A 9,960-nucleotide genomic window follows, 5' to 3' on the forward strand; every position below is an offset into this window, starting at 1 on the left:
CCTCACCTCTTCTTCTTCCCCAACAAACCACCGCACGGGCCGTACGGATACTCCCCAACATGCGGTTGGATAAACATACTCTATGAACGAAAATTATGTGTCAACGATAGGATGGCTGAGTTTGGTTTGTTCACATGCGACAGCACATGTCAGTGATGGTGCGTTCCCTTGGTTGGGTTTGCAGCATGCAGGAGCGACTGTGTGAGGGTGCGGTGCGACCGTGGCGTGCAGGAGCGACCGTGTGAGGGTGCGGTGCGACCGCGACAACCGTGCGCAAGTGTACCTCCTTCTCATTTTGAAAACTTTAGGCAAGCTTGGCAAAAATGTGTGGCGAAGTTTGGCAATGCAAGTCCTAGACCCAAACAGGATAAGTACGTATGTACTAGGAGTACTAGTGTTAAAAAAGAAAGGTGGGGTTTTCCTTCATGGGATTTAATCAATACAAATCCTCGTTTCACGTGTCAATTAATGCGTATTTTTTTCTCCAAAGACCAAAGAGCTAACCATCTCACTCCTTGTCGCTTGATTAATGCAGCGCCATGCAAACCAACCTTCTCACTTCCGCATGCATGCAGGGGATATTAATGTCCTTGGTTGCTAACCCCATCAATTTTGCCTCGATTAGTGTTAGTGACCCTTTGCAAATTGTAATTTTGATATACTGGCCTTGTGTACAAAAAATGGAGGTAGTAACTATATTTGACTTCCTTCCCCATTGCGGTGACGTCGACGATATCTTTTTTTTGTGGTTTGGCCAAGTGCGTTCGACGGAGAACACCATTGAGGGAGACCACGGTAAGTCGTTCGCAAGTGCCGCCTGCAAGCCGAGACAACATTATTTGCATCCAGGAAGTCCTTTACTAGTACTACTAGGAGTACTAGTGTAGTGAGATGGTTTCTCGAAGAAGACGATGGAGAAGCGGAGTCAACGAAGAGTGAAATGATGGTTGCTTCATCCGTGCTTTTGTGATTTGACGCCTCACTGCTTTGTGATTTGTGATAGAAGGGACAGGGGAGTAGACTCTGTGCTCTATATTGTACTACATGCGTCCAAGCATGGGAGAAAGAGGAGAGATGTTGCATTTTTCTATTCCTTCAATCAATCAATTAGGGAGCTCCGGTTTCATCTTTTTGGCTTTGGCAACACCGTCCACAATGGTTCCCATGATGCCAAAAGCTATTTTCACATTTGGCTACACATTGTGGATTCCCTTAACCGTACCACTTGGTTTTGCTCCTGTGTGCTATCTATACAAATCTCAGTTATAGAATCAAGATTAGTAAAAAGGAGGTGATTTTGCCGCGCGGATGGCGGGGGAGGTTTCTTATTTGAGCAATGCTACATCCACGTAATGGTTTATGTAAAGTTATGAACTGATGTGATGTGGGACTATTTGATTGGATTAAAGGAGAGGACTAGGCCCACCCCACCTGAAAATCAGGGGGGCATATATAGATTAGATGGAAAGTATACATAGCAGCTACGTAGCCCTTTGTAAGTCTAGGATTAGGCTTCTTATTTTCGGAGGACATTGTCCTAGCGGTTTGCTAACATGCGGTCCCACGTGTTAGTGCTTTAGCAAGCCGATTCGCGTCCCACATGAGGCAGAACAACGGCAGAAGCAACACGTGGTTAAGTTGAAGAATATGAGGGAGAAGCGGATTCAGCAACGAGTGAAATGATGGTTGCTTAACCGCGGGAAAGGTGCACCTTTGTGATTTGACGCCTCATTGCTCATTACTACGCCGGTGCCATGACTGGGGTGCTTCACCCCTGCTACTCTGCATTGTATTCTGGTATGGCACGTGGACCCGGTAGCTTGATGTCCCACATGTCGGCGAAAGGGACTAGAAGATTTATGAAAGCGAGCGCTCCACTCTTACGACGAAGGAGTAGACGACACGACGACCCAGTGAACTATCACTTGTACTATATAGTACTATAGTTTTGCTGTTTCGCACGATCCATCGATACAAACCCGATTAAATAGGAAAGGGCGGGATTTTTCCCGCGTGGTAGATGATACTGGCCATACATTTCAAAGGCAATTTTAATGTATGCAAACTGAATAATTATAAGTAACAATATGATATCTAGTAAAACTAAAAACACATATGATTTATTGTGTTAGAGTGTAGTAGTAGTGCTGTATTGCATAGTTGTTAGATGTAACTTGCGAGAACGTGTAGAGATGTAGTTTTGGAGGGCCTACAGAGAGAAAAGCGTAATACGGTCACCGAACTTCAGAATAAGCTGATTACGGTCACTATATACGTTTTGCGGTGATTATACGGTCACTTGCTCACAGTTCAGCATCGGATTGCACTCTGTTGACCGGCCAAATAGTCTGCGTGGCGCCATGTTGACTAGTTAAATTGACCATGTTCCTTGTGGGTCCCACCTGTCAGTTCGCATAGGCAAAAGGTTAGATAAACACAAATTTACGCAGGTGCGACAAGGCTCCAACCCGTGCGCGGGAATCACCTGGTTGTGTATGTGTCTGTCAGGGCCTGATGTGTGCACATGCATGTGTAGGTTGATCACTTGAGCGTGAGAGTGTGTATTGGTCGTGTGGTGTACTGGTGTGTGCATACATGCGTGCGTGTGTGCGTGTGAGTGTTGCGTGCGTGCGTGGCTGCGTGTGTATGTGTGAGTGTTGCGTCCGTGCGTGGGTGCATTTGTTTGTGTGAGTGTTGCGTGGATGTAGTTCGTGTGCATGCATGCATGTGTGTATAATCACCACACCAACTCATGTGTGTTAAAACAGACGGCTCAGCATACCAATACAAGGCCACCTTGTCCGCTGTGCCCGCGGTCATGACTTCGAACCACCGTCCAAATATTTTTTTGTCGTTTGTTTTCATTCTTACTAGCAAGATGCCCGTGCGTTGCACGTAACATCAAGATGCATTTGTATGACTTTTTTATCTTGTGAGAGAAAAGGATAAACGAGGGAAGGCCTTATTTGCAAATGTGGAGAGGTGTGTGGGTACCTTTTTGCAAAATTGCCATAGTTTCTTTCCTATCCGTCAGATATAAATGGGACGGCCTATATTGCAGGATGGAAGGCACACCATCATCACCAACTCTGTTTTTATAAGAGTGTATTTTATGTATTTTATAAGAGTGTAGATGTAGAGTAGATACAAGTCGACAGGTGGACACGATGGTAGTGATACAACACTAGAGGTGCCACGTGGAGCGTTTAACTGACCAACTAGTCATGTCATGAGCAAATATAGAGTTGTACGGTGAGCCCGTGACTTTATAGTAACCACTAAACATAAATGGTGACTGTAATGAGTGGATTCTGAAGTCCAATGTATGTATCGTGCTTTCGCTTCAAATACAATGATCGTCATTGCATATATCGCGAGAGAAAGATGAAACATGCGTGAATTTTTTGGGGGCTTACTTTTAGAGGACCTGGAGATAGTTTTATGTGCATACGTGAAAGGGGCGTACAGGGGGGTATGCGATGGAGAGAGAGATGCTCTTCGTTTCTCTTTATTATGACTAACTTTGTATATAGTATAAAAATATACAAATTCACAGTGCGGAATAAATATCATTGTGGGCACCATGCAATGCAAATTAGCGTTCGTACTCCTCCATATAACTTTGTAATGTTGTATATATGTAGAAACTCTAAATTATTTTTTGGCCACACTTTATTTAAAAGGAATGTTGTATGCGAAATAAATGTGAAGAAAGGGCTTTTTAGATCAATGGGGTACATGATGTAACATGTGTGAATGTGTAGTTGATGCATTTGGCGGGGCCTAGAGAGGTATGTGTGTGTATTACGTATTCGAGAGAGGCATGGATAGAGGGGCCGACGGGGGGCGTGGGAGAGATAGCACGAGAAATGAGAGTGGTCTAGAGAGAGACAAATATGACGTCACGACAAGAGATTCCATTCCCTTGAGTGTGTATATGCAAGGGGGGAGGGAATAGAGGCACCAGGAGAAATTTTATGTCTGTGTGGTGTTTGTTTTGGTATGTGTGGGTGTGAGAAGATAATGAGACGTGGGGGCAGAGGGTGTGTCACCGCGTGAGGTCCGGTGGGTCGAGGTGAGGCCCTTTGTTCGGTTCCGTCCTGCGCCACATTGGTCGGCCCGTGACGCATTTAGGAAGACCCATGGATGACTAGTCATACAAGACAAAGATAGCATAATTGTGAAGGACTCTGTGTCCACTGACAAAGCCGGCTAGGATTTGTAACCCTAGGTTCTCGGACTAAGGTAACCACTTTATCTCTGATATTACTATTCATCCAACCTAACTTTAAGGGGCATCCTACAGAATGCTCTGCTAGAATCATACTCCTCGATTAGGAAGAGAGGTGTGAGACAATGCGTGAGAGACAGGCGTAAAGATAATGTGCGTACATGAGACACGTAGGCAGGTCCATGTATATAGAAAGGGTCGATGAGGATTGTGCGTGTGTATGTTTGCGAGAGGAAGAGTGCTTGTGATAAAGGTTAGTGAAGACAGTTGTAAATGGTTACGAGAGGGAGGGAGGGTTATATCTAGAGCATGTGTGCGAGAAAGACACCTCGGGAGAGAATGTGTGAGCATGTGTGAGAGACCACCAATGGAGAGTGAAACTACACGTAAAAGACTGCTCTACACATTGATTAAAGATATAAATTGTATCCAAATATTAGGATGGGATCATGATATTTGCAATTCGCGTAAGGAGCGGTCATTGATCCATCAGACATCTAGATTCTATTGAATTTGAGCATGTCTATGTTATTATTCGACACAATTGATCCACATAGTTAGTATTTTGAACTCCAGACAATGCATCGCTTTAGCAATCGAATATAAACATGAGTATAGTTCATGTTGTGTGTGTAAAGCACATTATACATACGAAAGTTACACAATGGACATTATAAATAGCTCCTATGAACTAGCATACATTTGAATTCAACTAAGGTGGTTTAAAAAAAATCGAATTCAACATGGAGTCCATTCAATTATTTGAAGTTGATATCATGGCATTTGTAAACCATACCTAAATTATGGGGGCACCAATCTTTGCTATGATTTTGTACATAATAGCATATGTAGTCGTGTACAAAATAGATTCAAATTTAGCTCCTCCATTCCAAAATAATCGTAGTTATAGGATTTTCAAGTGTCAAAATTTCAAAAAGAAGCAGATAATTTAATGAGGATTTGAAACATACAAGATCAAATATAACATTGTCTATTTAGGTCAATCCTCATAGTTCAAGAGTACTCTAAACGTGAATGCTTGTGTTTCAAAATTTTGAATGAAGCGCCAAAAGAGCCTCTACTCGCCCGAAACCGCGTGAGACCAATGTTTGGTAGTACAAGGAAATTACTTTTCTAATAACTCCGACCCGTGAAACCTACCGGCTCGACGTCCAAAGGTCTAAACCGGGGTAGATTTGTAGCTTCATCTAGACGCCACGCAACCGCATCCTAAAAACATTCATACACAATGGCCGCCTAAGCACACATGCGCGCGGCCGAAATCGCTCCCGCCCACTATTTGGGACACTTGGGATTACCATCCTACCCCCGACCCGCAGTAGGTCCGAAATTTAAGAGGGGGGCAAAGTTGGTACTTTCCCCAAATTTCAAACAAGTGCGTCCCATCTTCTGTTCAAAAAAGCCAAAAACAAGCGCGTCCTAGACCGAAACATGGTTCCCCCCACCCGTCCAATTCCCCATTCGTACTACGTGGGCGCCAAAACTACCTCTCCACCAGCCGCGAAACCCCGGCATCCTCCGTCCGCCACCCCATCCCACCCATCAACCGCCGCCCTCCTCCATCACGCCGGAGCCGATACCCCGACGTCGTCGTCCACCGCAACCTCAACCGCAACGCCCTCCACGGCTAGTAGTTGAAGCCGAGGCCGAGCCGTCTGTACCGAAGCCAGTTCAACCACGCCGTCCTGCGCCTCACCGTTGTCGCTCCAACTTCGCCACCCTCCACCGCACCGGGGCTGTTCCTGCTACGCCGTCCTTCGCCGCCTTGGATCTGCTTCCCCTCCGCTGACATACGGCCACGGCAACACAATCAACAATTTGGCCATGGGTTCGTCCAAGCCTGCACCCTCCAGAACATCGGTTTCCCCGGTAAAAAGAAGAAGATCGGCGCGACATGTGGAGGTGACCACACCGGCAACCGAAAAAGGTACTCCTCTTCCCTTATTCGTGCAAATCTTACGTCTCTGCTTGCACGGTATTCATCCCACAGAAGACACTAGTTGACTGCTTCTTCTTGATACTAGATGTTCCTAGTAACTCGCGATGCACAAGGTTGCTCCTCATATACTATTTCACCTTAGCTAGAGGTCCGTCGCCCCCCCTGAATTTCAATTTCTGGTAAGTTGATTCCCAATTAACGGAAGCATTCCCCGGCGTAATAGGCGCTAGTATGCCTATTATGCCAGGGAAGCAGTGCCTTGGTGTTTATCTTAGGGCATGTGCGGCCTAGAGATACTGGCGCCCGATCTGGAGGTTGGCCGGGATTAAAGGGATGGCCTGGGGGCGCTGCCAAGCACGGCGGTGGTGTGAGGTCGATGGGAGGGCGGGGCGGCGGAGACAGGGGTCTGGGCATGTGGTCGCTGGCGGTTCGAGAAAGATCGTCAACAGTGACTGGCGGGAGGTAGATGAAGGCCATCTGCCCGTTCCTTATAGATCAGACGGTTCATTAAAAAAATTGACTGACCTATTTATTTTCAGTCGACTGTTATCTTAGATATGACCACATGTGGTGGTGTGCTGGAGGAGTACCTGCATTTCCTATGCTCATATATTACAAAATCATACGGAGTAGAATCTAATTTTGTTTGCCATGCAATGTTGTAGAGCTATCATATGTCTCCTGTCATTTATTTTTCAGCCACCTGCTATCTGCTACTTTTACAGTGCACTAGTTCTGCACACACTTCACCCTTACTCTCACTATTGTGTTTTTATGCAAGGGTATTTCAGACCCTGCTGCCATGAGAGAAGCCAAAAAGAAAAGAGAGAAGTCGCTCCAGCTTCGTATGCGGGTAGGCAAGACACGTTACACCGCTATAAAGGGTGCAGTGTCAGCAGATGGAGACGGTAAACGTAGCTCTGGAGTTGATGACCTCGCTCGCAATGAACCACCATCCCAGGTGCTTGCTTTAACTTCGCGGTGTCATATGTGGTTGCATGTTCCATATGGTGTCTAGCTTGTATTCGAAAGGCCGAAGTCAGTAAGATAAGGAAAGTTTTTTTTACATGAACCACCATCCCGTGAGCACCAGAAGACAAATAGCTAGTCAGGGCACTAGCCGAGCCAGCGACAAGCCCAACAAAGATAGGCATCACCTGGAAGCCAACTAAAAAGTTGCGATGGTGGCGAAGCAGCCCGCCTCCCACTAGGCTCTCAGGTCCTAGATGATCATGCTCACCACTCCAGCCGGATGTCTAGCTTGTATTGCTTCCAATTTGGTTAAATTGCATCTGCTTAGCTTAGACATTATACCTTTGAATATGACATGCCTTTCTGTTTTTGGTACATACTAGTACATCTGTGTATTAACCATGTTCTTACATCAAACTAATGTTCTTGTGTATCCCTCATCAATCACTTATGATGAGGCAGGCAGGCAAGGGGACTACTCCTCATTTAAACAATGCAGCGTCAGCCTCCCGACATGATTCTCAAGAAACAGGAATGCTAGATGAAGATAGTGAACGTAGCTCTGTAGTTGATTACAACATTTCCCCTACACTAGCATCGCAGGTGCTTGCTCTAACTTGGCAGCGTGATATGTGGTTGCATGTTGCATATGGTGTCTATATTGTAATTCTTCCAATCTGGTTAAACTACATGTGCTACTCTGCTTAGCTTATACATTATACATGTTAATGTGACATGCCTTCCTATATTTAGTACATAGTACATCTGTCTATTAAGCATGTCCTTACATAAAACTATTGTTTTTTTGGTATCCCGCATCAATCAACATGACGAGAAACCTTTAGTATATGCAGTGCGATATTAGTTGCATCTTTCATATGATTTATAGCATGTGCTGCTTCTAATTTGTTGAAATTCCATTTATGATGGGACGCTTTTAACTTGGCAGAGTCATATTGGTTGCATCTTTCATGTGGTGTCTAGCTTGCATTGCTTCTTATTTGCTGGAATGGTTTCTGCTTAGTTTACACAAACAGTTGTGAACATGCCATGTCATCCTGTTTTTCTTACATATTCCATCCTGGTATCATGTGTTTGCCTTAAATCAAAGTAGTGATTGTCAGTATCATGCATGAATGAGTTCTGAAGAGAGAATTTTATTGCTTTTTCTTGTTGGTTTTACTTGACAATTCAAAATCAATAAAGCGGAAGGAAGTTAGCAAGGCAGCGGATAAAGGTGCTCCTTCCGAACGGAGGGCCTCTATAGTTTCTACTCCTCCACACCCCCAAGATGATTTCCAAGACAACACATGCATAGACACTCAACAAAGCTGTGTTTATGATGAGAACGTCTCCCCAAGTGTAGCATCACTGGTGCTCCCTCTAACTTGGCACTGTTATATGTGCTTGCACGTTATGTGTGATGTCTAGCTTGTATTGCTTCTAATTTTGTTGAATTCCATCTGCTTACTTTACACATTATACTTGAATAAGACACGTGTTCCTGTTTCTAGAACATACAATATCTGTCTATCACACCATGTTCTTACATCAAATTACTACTATTGTGTAACCTGCAACAATCACTTATCATAAGACACGTTTGACTTCAGAGTGTGATATAGGTTACATCTCACATTCTTTTCTAGCTTGTACTACTAATTTGTTGAAATGGCACTTATGACGAGACAGTTTTAATTTGGTAGAGTGATATTCATTGGATCTTTCATATGGTGTCTAGCTTTCATTGCTTCTAATTTGTTGAAAGGCCTTCTCCTTAGTCTACACATCGTAAGCTGTGAATATGCAATGGCACTAATGACGAGAAACCTCTAACATGGTAGTGTGATGTTGTTTGCATCTTGCATATGATTTATTTCTTGTACTGCTTCACATTTGTTTAAACTCCATTTATGATGAGACACTGTTAACTTGGCAGAGCGATATTTGTAGCATCTTTCATATGGTGTCTACCTTCCATTGCATTGCTTCTAATTTGGTGAAATGTCTTCTTCTTAGTTTACACATCATAGTTCTGGTTATCTCTTTCGTCCTGTTTTTCATACATATTACATCCTCCTATCATGTGGTTGTCTAACATCAAAGTTCAGTTCGTCTGCATCACGCATCAATTTGTTCCGAAGAACTAAATTGTTATTCATTTTTCTTGTCGGCTTGACTTAACATGGCACAGAGAAAGTGGAAGAAACACAAAATGGCAGGGAATGAGAAGCGGATGAATCTTGCAGATTCTACTGGTACTAATGGTGCAATAAAAGGTCAAAGTCCAGCAGAAAATTCTACAAACACGGCATCCCATGCTACACGAGTTGCAAAAAAGCCAAACAGAAACAAATAGCTGCCACCAAACAAGCAGCGACAACCGTAGTTCTTGCAACACCTACCACAGTACTACTAGCTGCACGACTTACTCGTGTGTCAACTGAGCTAGCAGCACGTTCCCAAGCTCCCTTGCCACCTGACACTACTTCCCAAACACTCTTGACACAAGATGAGTTGGCAATATCAGATGAACCTTGTGAGCTTCAACAGCAAGAAGGTAGTTGCTGGAGTCAAGTTACAGTTGCATGCTTCTTTATATGTAGTCTCACAGTTTGATGTACACTAACACTTCCTATGTTCGTTGTTGGACTAGCACCTAGGCGCAAGAGGAAACAAACATCAGGGATAATGCTCGATAGGTTAACTAAATCTAGAGGAGGAAGAATGGAGATCCGTTTTGAGGCAGGTTTAAAAAGGCCATGTCATGCTACAGAGTCAGCCAAGTTAGTATCAG

This window comes from Triticum dicoccoides, chromosome 2A (genome assembly GCF_002162155.2).
Source record: "Triticum dicoccoides isolate Atlit2015 ecotype Zavitan chromosome 2A, WEW_v2.0, whole genome shotgun sequence".
NCBI classification, from domain to species: domain Eukaryota; kingdom Viridiplantae; phylum Streptophyta; class Magnoliopsida; order Poales; family Poaceae; genus Triticum; species Triticum dicoccoides.